The sequence below is a fragment of the Lactuca sativa genome, chromosome 4, assembly GCF_002870075.4.
Source record: "Lactuca sativa cultivar Salinas chromosome 4, Lsat_Salinas_v11, whole genome shotgun sequence".
In the NCBI taxonomy this organism is placed as follows: Eukaryota; Viridiplantae; Streptophyta; class Magnoliopsida; order Asterales; family Asteraceae; genus Lactuca; species Lactuca sativa.
In genome coordinates, this window is record NC_056626.2 from 104,751,987 (window position 1) to 104,773,738 (window position 21,752).

General features: G+C 36.1%; 1 non-coding gene across 1 annotated transcript; it reads left to right on the plus strand.

Moving 5' to 3' along the window:
- The first annotated feature begins 8,756 nt into the window (after positions 1-8,756).
- On the plus strand, positions 8,757-8,863 carry LOC111886269 (small nucleolar RNA R71). The gene has a single exon (XR_002848381.2). It is a non-coding gene; the product is annotated as a small nucleolar RNA R71 (small nucleolar RNA).
- Positions 8,864-21,752: the final 12,889 nt, after the last annotated feature.

Genomic DNA, 21,752 nt, shown 5'->3' on the forward strand with positions numbered 1-21,752 from the left:
CTATGCAGTAAAAGGAGAAAGACTAGCACTATATCTCCGGATCCTCAAAAATTTAGCCTCTGAATTCAAAGCATTCAATCTAAACCAAGTTAATAGAAAAGACAATGATGAAGCTGATGTTGTTGCCAATCTAGGATCATCTCTTAGGATCCCACCAGAAACTGGGATCCCAATACTCCATGTGATGATACCAGCAATCGAGGATCCTTCCAAAATACTAAAGGATCCCGACGAAGTCATTCAAAGATCCTGATTCTCAATTTCCTCATCAGGATCCTTCCCCAACCTCAAGATTTGGATTCAAACCATTGTGGAATATCTCCAAAACGATACCATCCAAAAGGAGGAAAAAAGGGACAAGTCATTCAAAATGAGGGTCTCACGTTTTGTGATGATCCAAGGTAAGCTATACAGGAAATCCATGGCAGGTCCATACCTTAAATGCCTAAAAGATCACGAGGTTGCAGAAGTCCTAAAAGACATACATGAAGGAGATTATGGTAACCACATTGGGGACAAATCGTTGTGCTTCAAGGAGTTGAGGTCAGGATACTACTGGCCAACAAAGAAGAAAGATTCCTTCTTGTATGCTCAAAGATATGATGCTTGTCAAAGACATACCAACATCCTACACTGACCAGCAGAACCTTTACATCTTATCATCTCCCCTTAGCCATTCATGAAGTGGGGGATGGATATAGTAGGAAATTACCTAAGGAAATAGGAGGAAAAGTCTTCATGCTCTTAATGACAGACTATTTCTCGAAGTTGACCGAGGCTGAGGCTTTTGTTCACGTAAGAGAAAAGGAGGTGGTGTTGTTTATCAAACGTAACATCCTGACCAGGTTCATGATCCCCGTTGAACTTATATGTAACAATGGATCCCAGTTCATAAGCAAGAGGACTATGGACTTTTACACAAGCTGGGGAACAAAAATGATAATGTCCACCCCCGTTCACCCTCAAGCCAACGGTCAAGCAGAAACTAGGAATAAAATCATAGTCGGTAACTTGAAGAAAAGGCTAAATGAAAAGAAAAGAAGATGGGAAGAAAAACTTCCTTTCGTCCTATGGGCAAATATGACAACTTCCCAAGTGGCCACATGCCAAACTCCATACTTTTTTGTGTTCAGAGTAGAAGCAATGATCCCCACTAAAGTGGTGATCCCGACGACAAGATATCTATTTCAAGATCAAGACAACAATGATAGGATTCTAGTCTAGGATCTTGATATTATCGATGAACTCAGGGATCTTGCCAAGATCTGCATCGCTTCCCATCAACAAAGGATCACCAAAGCATACAACAAGAATATCAAGGTTAGAAGATTCCAGAAAGGAGACTTGGTCTTAAGGAAAGCATTCAAAAATACCAAGGATCGTAGTGCAAGTAAATTGGCACCTAAATGGGAAGGACCGTATCTCATAGATGCTGAAGCAGGAAAAGGGACATATTGGCTAGCTAACCTCGATGGAAATGTCTTACCAAAATTTGGGAATGCTATACATCTTAAAGTTTATTTGATGTAAGTGAGATTAGTCATTTTCCACTAGACTCAAGGTGCACATACTCTTTACCTTTTACCCTTTATCTTCATTATTATTATTTACTCTCCTGAAAACCATTACTAACTAAAGCATCGAAGGGGCGTTAGCCAAGCTAACGCCTACTCCAAGCTAATGTTTGTTATACGTAGGAACGCAAGGATAACTAATGTGCACAAAAGTACTCACTAATTTTAATATTTATAACCTAACAAACTTAACTAACTATGCACTTATAGGCAGTGTACCTAGTCAGATTACAGTATAGCTTGGGTAAGTCGGGTGTCGATCACAGGGAACAGTGTTCTAATTAATTTACTTACTATTAAATTAACCTAATTATTAACAAGTTTAAAAGGGGTTTTATCTGATTTTACAAGATCAGATGAACTTAAATCAAATTCAATAAGTAAAACACACTCTTGTTTAGTTTGAATCCACTTCTTCCTTATGGCTAGCTAATGATTACGGATTATTAAGTTGATTTTTAGTTGTATTAGTAATTTAATTCTAACTTTACCAATAATTAACTAATTCATGTCAAACCATGTATGTTCACACATAATTAAACACATAACTAATTATGAATGTAAATATGTTATGTAAGGTTTGTAGTATAAACATAATTATAGTCACAATACACGTTCTCTAGCACAGCTAAGCTTAATTACTCTAATTACTAACTAAGATTGGTCAATCCTAACTCTAACAATTCAATGTTCACTAAATCATTAGGTAAACAAGTTCATGCAGTTAATGGTCACTAAGCTACACAGAACATGCAATTAAGCAATTAGACAAACAAACAATAGCATGCTAGGTAATACAAATCAAACACAAGCAATTTTTACCAACTAAACTTAATCCATAAACATTGAACTATTCATAAGTTGGAAGCTTCATCTAGCTAAACAAGAATAACTAGATTCAGCTGCTCATCATAGCAACTAATAAACCAACACAACTTAAAGTAATAGAAAACATGTTCTTAATTAACTAAAATATAAACCTTTATTCTATTTGGTGTTGAAAACCTTCTTTCAGAACCCTTCTTTCGCTCTGAATCGTCTCCTGGAACTCTTTCCTTCAACCAAAAGGTTCTCCTTTTCGTAATAATCAGGAGCACTTAAATAATCTCCAAAAACCCGCGCCACGTCGTGGCTATCCAGGCCACGTCGTGGGCTTCAAGTTATCCGTACCGGACAAGGAATCCTCCGAATCGCGATGTTTATCTTCTAGAATCCTCATGCCACGTCGTGGCCGACTTTGCCACGTCGTGAATTCAGTATCTATCGTGGATTTATTCTTTTCTTGTCTTTCATGTCTCCCATATTGTCACTTTTGGTCCCTCTCTTCGACAATCCTTTTAAGTGACTGAAAATAACAATTTAAAGTCATAAGTACCATTATTCTAAACATATTATTAACTTATTAATAAAATTGTACTTAAATATTGCCTAAAAATAGGTATAAATATGACAATATCAAAATACCCCACCCTTAGGCTTTGCTAGCCCTCAAGCAAATTTAAACTTAACTCTTAATTACTAACACCACATAGAACAATCCGACTCTAGCTCAGCCATTATGCCAAGACCTCAACGCATGCATTTGTGTCTAAAATTTTCCTAAAGTACCCCCCATACTTTAAATACTCACAATCTTCATAAATACTCGCCCACTTTTTCCGAACAATGCTCATTTTATGCAACCCTCCGAATCCATCCGCAGAAAACCTCCTTATCCTCAAGGTATTTTAGTTGAGCAACCTAAGCATACATAATCTAGAATTACATTCTATGATACCACTATGGAGCTCTTTTGGAATTCTTCAACCTTTTGAATTTCTCGGAATTTTGATCTTTTGATCTTCACTTTATTTGCTCCAAAATTCTTCAAACTTTACTCGTAATTCTCTCTTTTTTTTACATGTACCTCACTTTTTTCACTCAAAACCTACATGCTTAAGCAGAGGTGCTCAACCTCAACCTTTATCGGTTAATGATAATAATTTTCTTGGATACAATTCAGGTTTAGGCTGCTAAACATATTGCATCCCTCAAACCAAGCGGGGTTATGTTTTTGTTCCATGATTTCACTAAAATAAGGGAGGCCACAAATGCACTATAACATGTATTGGCTCAACTAAACATTTGAACTTTCATCGGATCATCCCACATAACACTAGCAATTATAACTCAAATTATTATTACTAAATTCAATTATTAAAAATTTCAATTTCCAAATTTTCAATTTTTACCATCAAATTCTATGATTATCTAGCAATTAACTTTTTCTACCCCTACCCCACACTTATTTCATACAATGCCCTCATTGTATTCATAAAAATAAATCAAAATTAAAGAAAAGGGAGAAAAAGGAACAGACTCCCCTGGGATAGTGGCGTGAGCATCTCCAAAAGTGTGGAAAACGTGCATCCGGAATATGGACCTCCAAAAATAGAAACTCGGTGTAGAACTGGGTGAATACGTAAATAAACCACGAACATGACTCGGAACTTCAATTATTCTAAGCGGGTGCTAGTAAGTAGAAATGTGGGCAAGGATAAACTGATACACGTCGTGGCAGAGAGCACCACATCGTGATATGAGATAAAAACGCGAACACCAAGATGTGTTATTTCTTCAAAGTTCATGAGCGCCACGATGTGGTGTAAGGAGCCCACGTCGTGGAAACTGGACATTAGCAAAAAAATGCCTTATTTTTGCATGCATCCTAGCAGGTTAACCAATGTCTAAATGGTTTACGACGCTTCTATGTAAATATACTTCCTAACTGTAACCTCTATCCTACTAACGTACCCCACACTTATCTTCAATTGTGGGTTCCAACTCACGACTCTATGCTTCCTTGACTTGACTAGACAAACACGACTCTAGAGTTAACCTTATATGCTCCTTAGAATTCCAATGCTAATCTGAAAAATGGAGCAACCCAAATAAAAGAGTAACATCATAGGTCAAGAAAGTTTTACATTACAAACCAAATTCAAACATAAAAAAACTACTTAAAACAAAACAAAATAAAAAGAAAATAAAATAAAATCAATCATCATCTCCTTGGTCTTGCGCTCCACTTGGTCCTGCCCCGTCATTCTGCGGATGCCATAGCTCCTCCCATGTCGGAAAATAAGGATACTGTGGTGGCATAGAAGGTGGTCGGGTCACACCCAAATGCGAATAAATACCCTCAGTAAGCTGGGTATGATAAATGGCATGCCCCCGGAGATTATCCAAATAAGTTCCCACCCGACTCTGAAAAGGGTTGGTGGGCACTCCCTGTACATACTGTGAAGTAGCACGCTCTCTCTCGACCTCATCTCTAGCTCGCACATTCTGACGCCGCGGTCTGGCTGGTGGTTGCTGCCCTGGCTGCGCCTCCTCTTGCTCGTCATCTATCGGCGGTATAACAAAACGACCCCCGACATTCACCACTGCCCGCATAACTCCCAAGACTTGAATAGTCAAATCTGTGTCCGTGAATCGAGTAAGATTCCTCACAAAGTCATGGGTCAAAATATGATATGACCTAGCAAGGCGAGTAACCAAATGCCCCCCCCCCCCCCCCCCCCCGTAATCGGACTCCCGGGCCTAGAATTGGCCGTTTTCTTCCCCATGAACCTCGCCAACATATACGGTAAATCACATCAAACTCCCGGGGTAATAAGAGTCCATAAATAAAACAAATTATGAATAGGGACTTCGTCACCATGATGCTTGTGATTTATTGAAAAGGTGATCAGGCGATGTAAAAATCGGAAAACAGGATTCCGAATTTGTGACTCACTCGAGTCACGAGTATTGTACTTATGGCTAGAAATGCCCCGCCAGAACTGAACATCCATAATACCGAGATTAAAATCCCGAACGCATCCAAGCAAGAACGGTATGAAAAACGGAGATTGAGTCTCCACTTCGGTATAAAGCCCCATACGCCAAGCGAATTCCCGAAGACTACACTCTCTATAAACACCACCCAAACGAAACACAAGTGCCAGGTTGTAGGTAAAATCAATGGTGCGTTCCTCGAAGCATACGGTAGAGAAAAACTCCACCGATAATTCCCGGTATACGGGTTCTTGAATGGCAAACAAATTCCTCCACCCGTGACAAGTGAAAGAAAATTGATCTCGTACATATGTTTTCGACCAATAGCTTCCTAACTCAGCAACCATTCCCACACCACCAAGCCATCCCTAATCGATAATTGGGGCTATCGCAAATTCCCTATTGTACATCCATCCCAGCCGATTCTCATAAGTAGTTAACAATGGTCGGGGAATGTTTTGAGGAAACTGATATAAGGGATGTATGCTCGCCACATCAATCGGGTTTTCCTCCTGCCGAATAGCTCTTCGTGGTCCCATTTCTGCATACAAAATCAAACCAAAGCAGCAAACATCCAAAATATTAAAACAAATTAAACTGTCTGCCAGAAGTCACGACGTGGCCAGGCTCGCCACGTCGTGGACCGCAGTCACAAGCTGTTTGTGGATCGGTCATATTGTACGCGGTTTCTACCAAAATTAATGCTTGGGGTTTGCTCCTATGGACATTTAAGGGATATGCAACCGAGAATTAACAACTAGTTTCAACCAATTTCGTAAATCACATAAACCCTAACCATGAAAATCTATAATTGTAAGAACTAACTACAATTAATGAGTAGAACACATACCAAGTAGAGTTAATTGACAAAAACTTGCAAGGAAATTGGAAGTAGATTAAGAAATTGGTTGTGGGGTATTCGGTTCCCGTTCGTGCGGCAGTATCAAATGGGAATGGGGATTATTGGTCAAAGGGTTTTAAGGAAATGGTCCCCCCTGACTTTTTAAAGGCCACGTCGTGGCTGGCTATGCTCACGTTGTGGACTTCGAAACTGTCATCTGTTCCCGTGTTTTCATTTTTACCACGACGTGGTTGTATCTGCCCATGTCGTGGAAACTTCCTGATAGCAAAAGTTTTCAAAATCATAAATTTTAACTATCTACTTTGCATTTAATTTATTAATTAAGGTTCCCACAGCTAATTCTTTACTAAGTATCAGTTCTTAGATGATGAGTTGATATCTTTCCTAATTAAAAACTAAAAAATTAAAAGAAAAGAAAATGCAAACCAAGCTCGGGTTGCCTCCCGAGAAGCGCTTCTTTTTCTTGGAGTCTTGAGCTGGACTCCGTGCCTTCTACGTTGAATCTTTTGAAGAGTCCACCACCAAGATCTTTTGTTCTTTGAATTTCCTCTTGTAAGCTTGAACTCGCCTTTTATATGCCTTCTTCGAATTCTCCTTTTTAGCTTTGCCCTCTTCTTCAAGCTTGCGTTTTGTGCCCTTAGTTTGTTCCTTGCACTCCATAGCATCCTCCTCCTCTTTCACCACCGGCTTTGTCACTTTTGAAGTGACCTCCTCTTCATCACTTGTCATCTCGTCATCCTCTTTGCTCACCCAAGAAGGCAGACTCTTGTAAGCTATGACTTCAATCAAATATGGAACAGATGCCCTCGGTTTTGTTCTTTTGACTTGATGAATTGACTAGATCTCTTCTTCCATAAGCTTTTCCAATTCTTCTAGTTCATTGTCTTCATTAATTGTGAACACCTCTTCTTGAGCATGATCCTCTTGGATGTCATCTTGTACTCCAAAAACTTCTTGTTCATCTCTTACCCTCAAAGTGAGCTTAGACTCGTGAATATCGACAAGAGCTCCAGCAGTGTTAAGCAATGGACGACCAAGGATTATTGGAACATCGGGATCTTCCTTCATATCCAAAACTACAAAGTCTAATGGAAAAACAAATTTTCCAATTTTCACCAAAATATCCTCCACGATGCCCCGGGGTTGTGTCACTGAACGATTCGCCATGTGAATCTTCATTTTTGTAGCCTTCATCTTCTGAATTTCTAATTTTTGATAAAATGAAAAAGGGCATCAAGTTAATGCTAGCCCCATAATTGGCTAAAGCATTAACCTTCATTTTATTACCAAACTCACACGGAAGAGTGAGGCGTACAGGATCCCCCATCTTTTCTGGTGTTTCTCCTAACACGACTTTTGAGGTTTGTTCACTTAGAACCACCTTAGACTGCTTCTTTAATTGCCTGCGAGTGTCTATCAAATCTTGCAGTAATTTCTGGTTTTCGGGAGTTTTGGATAAGGACTCAACAAAGGGAGTATTAATCGGGATCCCCTTCACATGGTTTACAAACTCTATATGCTCCTTCTCCAGTAGACTAAGTGCAGCTCGGGTTGGAAATGGCAAAGGTGGCTGACTAACTGGAACAGGTTCAAAGAATTTTTGATCAGACATGCGTCACGTCGTGGCCAGAGGAGTGCCACGTCGTGGCGAAGCTGTTTCAACAACTTTTTCACTTTCGAACTTTGACTTCTTGGGTTTTGGATCGGGCTGATGTGGTTCTTCTTCCAATGCCTCCAGGAACTCAGAGATTGTTTCTTCTTCAGTATCGATGGCCATTACGTGATATTAGGTCTTTACTTTGGGATTCTTCGGAGACAATTTTTCATGAACCAGAGTGGCTAGTTGACTAAATTGTACTTCAAGGTTATGGATGGACGCTTGCTGATTCTTTATCAAAGTTTGTTGTGCCATAATAGCAGTATCAGTGGCATCGTGTCTCTTTTCCGAAGCTTCCATAAATTTCATCAAAATGGTCTCTAGGTCGGGTTTCTTCTCGGCTGGTGGCTACTCCTTTTGATAAAAGCCTCGACCTGTCTGCCTATACTTCTCTTCTTTTTTCTTCTTATACTCTTCATATGGCAGCCACTCCTTTTTCGGTTTCCTCCAGTCCTCATCCAACTTATCCCCACTAGAGTAGCACACTTGAGCTTTTCTGTTCCCAAACTCACCTACATTGCATTCCTTGGTCAAGTGTGGACCACTACATCTCTCGCAACCCACTCTTATGGCATGTATCGACTGGTCCATTTGTGTTATCCTTCGATCCATATTATTCAACATGGCCATGACAGCTGCTATTTCTTCAGTTTGGGCCCCTCCACCGCCTTTGATTCCATCTTGCCTAGGGTTGTGGTATTCGCGAGAGTGCTTCACGAATTCTTCAATTAGCTCCTTGACCTCCCTTGGGTTTTTCTTTGTCAAAGGTCCTTGAGAATCAAGGAGTTGTCTTGTCATAACGTTGACCCCATCATAAAAGATTGACATCTCTTGCTGCACATTTAGATCATGCTGAGGGCAATTTCTGAGCAAGCCCTTGCACCGCTCCCATGCTTCGTATAATGACTCCCCCGGATGTTGCTCAAAGTTGGCTATTGCCTTCTTGAGTTTGGCTATCTTGGATGGCGGGCAAAACTGGTCCAGGAATTGCTCACGCATTTGAGCCCAAGTGGTACTTGTACCCGGTGGGAGTGCTTTTAACCACTCCTTAGTAGCTCCTTTGAAAGTGATGGGAAGCATCCTAAGCAAGACTGTGTTTCTATTGACATTTGGGACATTGAAGTAATCCGCAATGTCGTTGACTTCATCTAGATGCTTAAAAGCATCCTCATGATCTTTCCCGAAAAATGGGATGTCCTTCAGTGCAGTCAATATGTGTCCCTTCAACTCGAATGTGGAAGTGGCAGGTATTGCGGGTTGGACTAAACCGGGACCCACATCTTCTCGGATCCGCTTCTTGTAAGCTCCCATGGACATTTCTTCAATTGCTTCCCTCTCGTTCCTTGGCTCGTTCTCGGGTTCGCTCGTGTGTTCTTCAAATTACGACTCAGTATCGCTTTCGGACTCGGTTTGGACGGGCGTATGACCCAAATGCTCAAGATTGCTCTTGTGCCTCGTGGATGAACTTGACTCTCCTGTCTTCTTTCCCGACTTCCTTGAAAAAGCTGACTTCAATTCTTGTAAGGGCGTCTTTTTCTTGTGAATTGCAGACTCGGGATCTTCAAGTGGTGGCACCAAGGGTGTGTTTGAGCTTCTGGTCATGAACTCCTGCAACTTGCTAAACTAAAAACGTAAAACTGAACTAAAATAAGAAAAACTAACTAACAACTACAAATTTAGTTTTTTTAATAGTCCACATCGTGGCAGGTATCTGGCCACGTCGTGGACTCTGTGACTGACAGAAAAAATTTTATTTTGCTGAAAAAATTAACTTTTTGTGGTTTTTACTCCACAAGAAGGATCGATTATTTTAATGCAAATAAATAAGCTAAAAACTAAGCCGTTCCCCGGTAACGGCGCCAAAAAATTGATGTGCACAAAAGTACTCACTAATTTTAATATTTATAACCTAACAAACTTAACTAACTATGCACTTATAGGCAGTGTACCTAGTCAGATTACAATATAGCTTGGGTAAGTCGGGTGTCGATCACAGGGAACAGTGTTCTAATTAATTTACTTACTATTAAATTAACCTAATTATTAACAAGTTTAAAAGGGGTTTTATCTGATTTTACAAGATCAGATGAACTTAAATCAAATTCAATAAGTAAAACACACTCTTGTTTAGTTTGAATCCACTTCTTCCTTATGGCTAGCTAATGATTACGGATTATTAAGTTGGTTTTTAGTTGTATTAGTAATTTAATTCTAACTTTACCAATAATTAACTAATTCATGTCAAACCATGTATGTTCACACATAATTAAACACATAACTAATTATGAATGTAAATATGTTATGTAAGGTTTGTAGTATAAACATAATTATAGTCACAATACACGTTCTCTAGCACAGCTAAGCTTATTTACTCTAATTACTAACTAAGATTGGTCAATCCTAGCTCTAACAATTCAATGTTCACAAAATCATTAGGTAAACAAGTTCATGCAGTTAATGGTCACTAAGCTACACAAAACATGCAATTAAGCAATTAGACAAACAAACAATATCATGCTAGGTAATACAAATCAAACAAAAGCAATTTTTACCAACTAAACTTAATCCATAAACATTGAACTATTCATAAGTTGGAAGCTTCATCTAGCCAAACAAGAATAGCTAGATTCAGCTGCTCATCATAGCAACTAATAAACCAACACAACTTAAAGTAATAGAAAACATGTTCTTAATTAACTAAAATATAAACCTTTATTCTATTTGGTGTTGAAAACCTTCTTTCAGAACCCTTCTTTCGCTCTGAATCGTCTCCTGGAACTCTTTCCTTCAACCAAAAGGTTCTCCTTTTCGTAATAATCAGGAGCACTTAAATAATCTCCAAAAACCTGCGCCACGTCGTGGCTATCCAGGCCACGTCGTGGGCTTCAAGTTATCCGTACCGGACAAGGAATCCTCCGAATCGCGACGTTTATCTTCTAGAATCCTCATGCCACGTCGTGGCCGACTTTGCCACGTCGTGAATTCAGTATCTATCGTGGATTTATTCTTTTCTTGTCTTTCAAGTCTCCCATATTGTCACTTTTGGTCCCTCTCTTCGAAAATCCTTTTAATTGACTGAAAATAACAATTTAAAGTCATAAGTACCATTATTCTAAACATATTATTAACTTATTAATAAAATTGTACTTAAATATTGCCTAAAAATAGGTATAAATATGACAATATCAATAACGATCTTAAGACATAAGGATCCTGACACACGAAGATCCCGACACTCGAAGATCCAAGGATGTTGATATTTATGGATCTTGTCACTGAAGAGTCCCAATATCTACAATATTATATGATTCTGAATGATTGTAATACTCAAGTGTCCTAGTAGCTATGAATAGATATTGATCATCCCTCCTACAAATAAGGGTACTTAATCTACTCTAAGGTTTAAGGAGTCAATTCCTCTTTCATATGAGTTAAGGTTTCTACACCTCACTTGGACGCACAATATCTAACTATAGGAGGTGAATAAGGGGATCATTTTACGCCCCGGTGACTTGGCAACCCTCTTATTTCTGAACATAAGTTAAGATCCTAAAGTTTGAATCTAAGGTTAATAACATTAACATGTTATCTCAAGTTAGCATCTTCCCCACAAAACACATAAGGTTTATAACATTGAGATGTTAACTCATGTTGGGATTTACCCAAAAAATTTCCAAAGGTTTATATCATTGACATGCTATCTCAAGTTGGGATTATCCCCAGTAATTTACTAAGGTTTATAACATTAATGTGTTATGTTGAATTGGGATTTTCCCCAACGATTTGCTAAAAGATATGACATTAGAATATTGTCTAAAGTCAGATAACCCTCATAAATTATGCAAGATTTGCAATATTACCATGTTACAAAACAAGATTTTTCTAAGTTATTTTCTAAGTCAAAATTATTTCCATGTAGGGATCCTCCATAAAGTTCACTAAGTTATAGGTAATCAAGAATCCTTCCTGATGAACTTCTAGAGCAAGGTTCCTTCTATATGGAAGCTTCGAGATCATACAAACCAATGGGATCATAACTTCAGATTTCTTCTAAGTGAAAAATTCCAAGGATAATCAGAGTTTATCAATCCTTATCATATTGTTTTCCTTATGATTATTTATTTCTAAGGACCCTAACTAACCCATGATCCTAAATATTAGGCTAATATATTTACTTTCATTCACTTAAAATAATATATTTACTTTTATTTTTAGTTTGTATATATATTGGTAATGTTGGTTTTACATTGGGTAACCTTGGTTCTTGTCAAATTACAGCTGTAATGCTGCCCAAATTTTGTGAAAAAACATATTATAGTATTTATACAATGAATGAACCATAAGTCTAGTAAACATTATAACTAATGGTTTAGGACACTAAATCATACACTTTTAGAACTCTTTAAACTCAGTATTACTATATGAGTGTCTATTCATCAACTAAGAAAAAAAACTTAGTGAAGTCCTCTGTGCAATAATCGTTAATTTTAAAAGAGAAAGGAACGTTGTGTATAGATATATACAGCTTGACACCCCCCCCCCCGCCTATGGTTGCTAGTTACACCCTTCGTATGACGTGTCAAAACGGGTGATAACTGTTAATTCTCTATCTTTTTCCACGACGTCGATGAAGCGTTGTGGTGATGTTCTCGGTTATAGGCTCATAATAGCCCAGGAGTACATTCTAAAAGCACTCATATGAATTGAAATAGGATTATATGTAGCATGATCATCTACTTATAACGATAGATAAGTATCAGTATTGTATATAAGTAAAAATAAATACTTATATATATTATGAATCACGAGAACTATTGTTGTTATTAAACTTATATTGTTATAATTAAATAATTATAAACAACACATTCACTTGTATGGGATTACAAGTAAGAATTGACATAAGTTAGGTAGAACTTATATATAACACACATAGTTGTACAAGTTTACAAATATGTATTCACATAAGTAATGTAAGTACTTATACTTTATGAACTTATGCTTTTTATATAAGTTGGTTATCCAATCATAATTATATAAATACACTTTTTGTTGTAAAAGTACGCAGAGTCAACACATGTGAAACTCACCAACATTATTGTTGACATATCTTTAAAACACATGCGTTCTCATGAACCTAAGAGCTGAGCTGGAAGTGCATACACATGCACACTGAATAATATAGATTCCTTGTATCAATCATTGTTCCTTGTTATTGTTATGGCCTATGTATTCATGCAACCATTAAAATTTAAAGTTATTTTTTGTTGAACTTTTAATGTTTTGATGTACCATTTAATCGTAAAAAAGGTAATCACTATTATAATTTAATAGAACCATTTAATTTATATTATGAGTTTTGTACAGTTTATTGTATGCTTTAATTGTGATCCATCGCTATGTCACATGCCCTGGCGTTTCCGCTATTGGCCGAAAGTGTGACAACGCAAAACGTCCAAGTGTTGGAAATAGTATCCAAGATTATTAACTAATTGTAATATTTCTAAATAATAACAGTTTCCTTTTGGGTAGCCTTCAAGACCTAAATGAGGAATTAAAAAAATATACATGAGGATAAAATAATTATATTAAGTATTGATGTTTAATAAATTAAGCACAAACTATTTTGGAATTAACTGAGAATTAATTAATTCAAGGTTTGGGTATTAATTAGTTAAAAGATTGACTGACTAGAATATTTTGGAACCCTTAGGGAATAAGGGAAGAATTTGAAATCTCCATCCTACATTGGATAGGGGAGAATTTAAAATTATTTCTCCATTCCACATGGGATGGGAAATGAAACTACGGAAAGTATCCAAGGCTATAAATAGGGATGTAGGGATCTCATAATTCCTTGCATCGTGGCTTGAAATTTTCGCCATCTTCTTCCCTTTCTCTCCGTGGGACAAATTTCTTAACCCTTATATGGTTTGAAGAAACTCGATCCTCACCTATTTTTCTTTTGTTTCTCTCTTTGGAGTCAGATGGTGTGATTCCATTAGAGGGATTCTATTTTTGGTCATCTCATCCAATCAACAAGGTTGGATCAAGAAGGGATCAAGAAGGGTTCTTGAAGATCAAGATCAAGCTTCACAAGAGGTTAGTAATTATGTATTTCCTATTAGATTTACAACTTTAAAGTAAGTTGTTATAATTAGTAAAACCTAGATCCTAGGTGCATTCACAGTTAAGTAATTTTTTTATTCTTACAGCTACCTACATAGAATATATTTATGCATAGAAAACCCGACAGTTGTATAAGAACCTCTAGATTTTAATTATGTGCTCTACATAAAATTGAAATCTAGAAAACCTAATAATCATAGTTCGTGGTGCGACCCCTTTTGATCCCGGAGCGATTGGAAGCATTCCATATTTTCGAATTTTGGATAATTAAATTGTGTTTAAAATCTTATGTGCACTACTTAAAATTTGAATATTTATCTTTGAACATTATTCAATGAGATAATTAAATTAGAATATTTAAAAGGAAAGAATTTTTTTTAAAAGGTTTAAATTTTTTATATTGTATGATTATTGTATTTATAACAATCATACAATGTATATCTACACGTGTTTAATTAAAAAGATTGTCTTGGAATCAAAACTAGGCGTATACACTCTAATACTATAAGAGAGGTTTAAGGAGGTCTTTTTGATTACGAATGAGGTCGGTTTTAAAATGCTTCTCACTTACCACCATTACCGCTATTTTTTTCTAAGAGTGGAGTTACCAAAAGGCTTCGATCGAATTTTGTTTCAAGACTACAAGTATTAATCAAATAACCGACACATCATTGCAAGAATATAAATTGAAAAGATGAGTTGCACTGGAAATTATTCTATTGATGGAGCATGTGTGTTTAACTGGCACGTGAATGGTCAAGCGGTTTTAGATGGTTGATTTACCTTATATATAATGGTATGCAGTATCCCCATCGTAAAATTTTAGATAAGAAAAATTGAGATTAAGATGAAATTGAATTTCAATTAATTTCAGATGATCTAGGAGTTTCTTAAGATATTGAAACAGGCAACTACATTTCCTATCTAAATAATTTTGTGACGTGTTTATGGCATCTCTTTACACACCATATAGCCAAATATAGGCCCTGGCCTTTGAAAATAATTAATTAGGGTTAAAAATTATTTGAACGATTAATAAAAAAACAAGAATGGAATTGATACTGAATGATGTCTATAATATAGTCCATTAAAATCTAATGCAATAAGATCACACAAAAGGATTAGCTGGTTGGATGATCGATCTAGTCCAAATTCGTAGTATGGGAAATGTTCTCATTTACGAATAGAAAGATCCTGCCTTAGAAACGCTCTTCCCAAGGTTTCCCAACCACTACATTCTAAAATTTTAAGAACACTTATCAAATAAACATATTAAAGTGAAATGGAATATCATTTAGTTAGGATTTGATTATGTTAATCAGCTAGCAAACATGTTCATATGAGCGGTCCACTCTGATTTTAACATGGACAACTTGGAAATGTCCATAAAGGAGTTGCATGGGATGTTGAGACCCTTTAGGACTAACATGTCCAATCATAGGAACTCCAACATCAAATACTCTCATATTTACTAATATGAATTAAAGCATCAAGACGAAGAGAGTCAGTTGCCCATGCATAAAAGGCGATTAGTGGTGATATACCTAATCTGCCCCTAATTGCTAAGGACAAGAAGAAGGATTATTCTTTGACTTGTTTTTATAAACTATTTGTTTCCATAACAAGAGAAGGACAAATAAAGGATAAATGCCTAATATGTCTTATAGATAAGATTGAAACATACACAAAATAATTTGATCACGGATTACAAGCCCATGCTACTATCTATAGGATCAAACGACAACTCATTCTCGTGAATGTTTAGTCTATAATCAGATATAAAAATTCATAATACTATTGTAACATTACTTCTAGTCCTTGAGTATATTAATAAGGATAAAATATTGATATTTTCAAGAATGTGTAGTGACTAAATGGGAGAAAGAAGACTAAAACAAAAAGAAGTAAATTTGATCAAGAATAGTAGGGCCTTGCTACTATTCATAGGATCAAACATACATCTTGGTATGCCAGATGCTTAGTATATGGACTTATGATTCAAAATTAGTTTACATAAAATTCTATAAGATTGTTATGACTTATTTAGAACGCTTTGACGTGTTTAAAAGAAAGTCATGAAATTTGTAAAACTAGTATAGTTCAAAAACTTATTTGAATAAAATGTAATATTATGAAATCATTTTCTTGAAAATGAGAATTACATTTCTAAAGATCCAGTTGGATAGGATTTTGGAATTCATTTGACCACAAGTCTTGTGATAAATGTAAGTCTTAATTGTCAAGATGAATGATAAAAGCACTTTGTGATAGTGTAATCTATTGGAATTAGTTTTAGCTAATGGTTGGTTCAGATTATCCACAATACGTACTAACTCGACTACATCCAATACTTTGGATAAAATGTATTAGTGGAATCATAGTCTTGAACATATAAATGACCCAAATTCTCTATATATACATTTATAGGGATATATTAGAGTTTTATAACAAATACATAAATCTATAAAAACTAAAACAATTTACATTCTAGGGTTAATCATGAGTTTACAATAATATCTATCAATTAAATAAGCAATAAGGAAAAATACAATTTTATAAAATTATTCATCTATACTAAATCCTTATGCTCCAATCTTCTCACTTACCACGCCTTCTACCTAAACCTACAAAACATGAAAATATCTACTACATCAGACCACATGTCTGGTGAGTTATATTCTAATTTGTTTTCATGTTAATCTCCTTTTCCTCTAACTCTTTCTATCTTTCCATACTCTAGCCTTCTTCTTTACTTTTTTCTCTAACGCTGCAATCTAATATCTTCTTCTCGTAGCATACGCTACTATTCTTTACTTTCAACTCTTACTCTATCTCATCTTATCTATCTCATACTCTATATTTCACACTTCTTCTCTACTCTTTTCTTCTCAGCTCATACTTTTTCTTAGCTTATTCTCAAGCTCTTCTCATACTCTATACATAATTTATCTTTTGTTTCTCTATCTCTCATACTCTTCTTTCTAAACGTCATTTCTTATACCTTTCTCTGATCTCATCTCACACTATTTCTAATGTTCTCATACTCTATGCATGCTCTTCTCATATTCTTAATCTGCTCTTTACATATCTATTACTATTAGCATGCGTGTCTCATACTCTTTTTACTCTTCATATCTCTATTCTAATCTCTAATGCCTCAACATTCTATTCCCATCTAGACATACTGGTCCCATCAGATACTATACTCTCATCAATCATCTAAGGTAAACAACATCCTACTAACATCATCGGGTACACTCATCCAGCCATACCCCTCTCTTATGACCCCTCGTGGATCCTTAATAATTCTTCTTTTATTAAATCCCTTGCGGATTCTTTACTCTTAGTCTCTCACGGATTATATTTAAGTTCTTATGTAACATCCTATTTCCTGGCATTTATTATTTCAGGGTTGTTGGCCAGAAGTTGATTGTGAAAAGGCTTTGGGCCTTAAGGAGGAAATGTTTAGACCTTTTGGAAGGAGTCAATGATGGTTATGAGATTTTAACCTTTGAATTGTGTTTTGGGCCGAAGGGTATAAAAGGGAGAGTCATAGGCCGGGTTCTTACATGAAATATATATTTTTGTTTGAGAAGTTTTTAGTCTAAGATATATAGACAATATTTTGGGGCTCTTTAATACCTTTTCGTGGATAAAAAAATCATCAAAAAGTTGGAAAGAAGAATTAATGACCGTAATAATTTATGAAGGTTTTTATTGAGTGTGAAATGTCTAGTGAGAGGTCCAAAGTTGTTTTGGTCAGTATAGGTGTGAAGTCTAGTACTTCTCAATTTATGTAGTTTGCAAAGAATTTGTTGTGTTGTAGTTTAATATCTAGTCCTTGCATACTTTTTGAGTGTTTGTATTACTCTATAATTATAGTTAATATAGAAGTAGAGAGATGCTTTTGGGCACTTTTGTGCTTATTCTCTCTATAACTTTTGTACCCATTCATACAAATCAACGATCCAAATAGATATTATTTACAATTGTGTTCTTAATGCATTCTATTATTGATTTTGTTTTCTAAACTCGATTCAAACACTCTTCAATTGGTATCAGAGCCAACAGTGGATCTAACTACATATCACAGCATGATAGATTCATTTTTACACTTAAATGCGAGTCGACCTAATATCATGTTTGTTGTGTGTAAGTGTGCCAGGTATCAATCAAACCAAAGAGAACCCCATTTTACTGATGTAAAGAACATATTTCGCTATCTTAAGGGCACAATATCGCTGGGACTTTGGTATCCTTCGCATACCGGATTCTTTGTTCAAGCTTTTTCAGACGTAGACGTACGTGGATGTCAACTAGATCGCAAAAGCACAGCTGGTGGATGTCAGTTGTTGGATGGGAAGCTTGTAAGTTGGAAATCAAAGAAACAAACATGTGTTTCGATTTCTAAAGCAGAAGCAGATTATGTAGTTGCTGCAACTTGCCTTTCTCAAGTAATCTGGATTCAAAGCTAACTTCGTGATTATGCAATCAATATGAAGAAGATCCCTTTATATTGTGACTCAAAAAGTGCAATTTGCACCTTCCATAATCCGGTCCAACACTTAAAGACTAAACACATAGCTCTTTGCTATCATTTTATCAAGGATCACGTCGAAGATGGTAACATGGAGGTTCCTTTTGTTAAAACAAAGGATCAACTTGCAAACATATTGACAAAACCTTTAGATGAGAAGTCATTTTTTAAGGATTTTAAATGATTTAGGAATGATTGAAGCAAGCTTTGTTCCTGACTAATCATAAGTGTAAGGATGTCAATGTGGTTGGAATGTTGTTGAAGAGTTTAGTGGTTACTATTCACGATTCAACGTTCGCACATGTTCACATTTTCAATTCCTCTTAATCATTTCGACATCACTTCGTATTAAGGGGAGACAAGTTGTTCGACGTACAATGTCTTTGGGAGTTGCTACTTCTTCCATCGACTGTCACTAGTAACACTGTATTGCTTTGTTTTTGTTTTTAGTTTTCCAAAAAAAAATTCCAAAAAGATTTTCTTATTTTTTTTCTTTTCTTTTAGAAAACAAAAAAAAACAAAAAAAGATTTTGTTATCTTTGCCTTTTCTTTTAGAAAACAAAAATCAAAAAGTTTTTCTTTATTCTGTCTTTTCTTTTAGAAAAAATACAAAAATATTTTCTTTGTTTTTATTACATATTATGGTTAACCTTTCATGGTTCATTGTAACAACAGATTGTGGTGGCGAATGCTCAAGATCATATTCAAAAAGGGGGACATGTATGATTTCGCATTAATGTCCTAGTTAGGAGCCCCTACAAGCATGCTATTGTATGTTGACCTCAAGCCTCAAAGCATCTATGTATTCAAAGCCTTAATGGATCTTTCACTACGAGTGTTCCTTCCCAATCAGGCTATATTCGGAATAGTCAAAGAGCTACCTTTCTTTTCACATTATGAGTAAAGAGATTTCTGCAATGTGCATATCTTTCGCAGAGGTACAATGTGTTACTTGAACCAATCTTTTTCACCAACATTTCTTCACGATGACACACATCACTGCATATCCTCAACATCTCTGGTAGAAACCAATCAAAATGTAGATATTGCATCAATATGTGTTTATGATCCTGATTCATTTTTCCGCGATGATGGTAAAACACTACAATCCCAACTTCTGAGGCATTGACGGTGAACATTTTGTTCAAGATTATAACGAAACATTTGCTTCAGTACCATTTTTCGATATTCAAAATCATATTCCTTTCGTCATGCGCGATCTTGACAAAATGCTCTATAACCAAGACATTTTTGCCCAACAAGATTCAGCTCTTAAATTTTATTTTTAGAATATGATTTCCGTCTGAATATCTTTTTGAACTCGTGTCACCTCGCAAATTATCTAACCTTAATTGTTCTTGACTACACTGGTTATCCAAGTAATTTTGTTCAATCAACTCACACTTATGTTAAGTTGTGGTATTGAGTTAAATTTTTCCTACCTGCGAAACTTATTGAAAAAGAGGCCCTTCGATGCTCATTGATGAGTATTCGATTGTACTTGACTGGGAACCATGCAATCAGTTCTTCGTCTCTCTTGATGTCGAATGAAGAGATCTTTGCCCGAAATCCAACTGCTATCACATCAAATATTATTTGATGTCACTAATTGCACATTTTTTTTAATTTGATACTCACTTATTCTTTGGCACACATTTGCACTGGCATCCTTGAGGTTTTGGGTACAACAATTCGAAACCTAGATTTCACAAAGTCTGGCATATGATTTCGCTTTACAATCCTAAAAGAGAATGAGCCTAACCTTAATGCGAAGGGTTGGTGTTCTCTTGATGTCAAAACCAAATGGTGTATTTGATCTATAATGCGAAACATATGACGGTTCTTATCCTATTAAGAACAACGAGAAGTTTGGCGGACGTGTCGGTTCAGTATTTCATAGGATTTTAGGAAATCGTGATGATCACTTTATCTGATGTGGCGAATTTTATGGTAACGGGTCCCATAACCAATGCAACATGTGGCAAAATCTAATTGGTTACCGATTCAAATTCAAATTATCCGTCAACTATAAAATGAAGTTGGTGGTGGTATTTGAAGACTTTATGCTCTCTTGTCAAATTTTCCCTAAATTTCTCCAAAGCTTATCGTCTTCAAACAACTTTTGCAAACCCTAACAATGGCAGCTCCTACTACAAATGTTGATCCTTACAACCCTACAAATAATGAAGAGACTTCTCAGCCACTGCTACAGATTCAGAGTTTGAATCTTCGTTTACTGCCAGATGTTAGTCAATATCCAGGACAGTTGCAGATGTTGATTGTAGCCCTAAATCACTCTGTATTATCAATTGTTTTATCTTCATCGTTTGCTATAACAATGACCTGGTTATCACTTGCGGGTTCAACAACAATTTTCAATAAAACAACGACGATCGTTACTTTTCAACTAACGAACAACAAATTGCAAAAGCTCACCAAGCGACATTTTGCTCAGATTATGAAGTTACCATACTTAGGTCCATTATATGAAGTTAAGAATGAACATGTTCTTTTTATTTTTAACAAGATGGGTCATCAACCTCCTCTTACTAGCATAAGTCAATTTTGCAAGTCTTTTATTCCTTGTATGTGGAATTTACTCTTTGGTCTTATACTATGATGCTTGACATGTTGTATTTTAGGGTTAGACAGATCAAAATTGGCGGTCTATGCTATGATTGTTGGTCTTTATTAAGACTTGAATGTTGATTATATTACTCAACTTTAGGAAGAGTTTGGTACAATAGTCACTCACACCAATGTAGTGAATGGTGTTTCACGTGCAAGATATTGAAGTTTAATTTTCAAGGATGTGTATGAAAAGGAAGGGATTTTGGTTCCCTCAGAAGATGAGAAAGGGGAGTTTTTGACTTTGCAGATTCCTAAAGTGGTTATTTATGATCCAATTCTTTTTCCTAGTATTGTACATTATTCCAAACACAATGTTAAGACGAATTGACCCTACAAACCCAATTTTGGTTCAATATTTGGCACTATCAGCACGAATGTCACAATTGGCGTTCTTTTGCCATAGAGGGTTGAGGGTTCGTCAAAGGCTGTTAAAGCACAAAAGAAAAATAAGAAGATTGATCAACCAAAACCTGTTCAAGAGCATGTGGAGAAGGAAGTTTCAAAACCTGTTCAAGAGCATGTGGAGAAGGAAGTTTCAAAACCGGT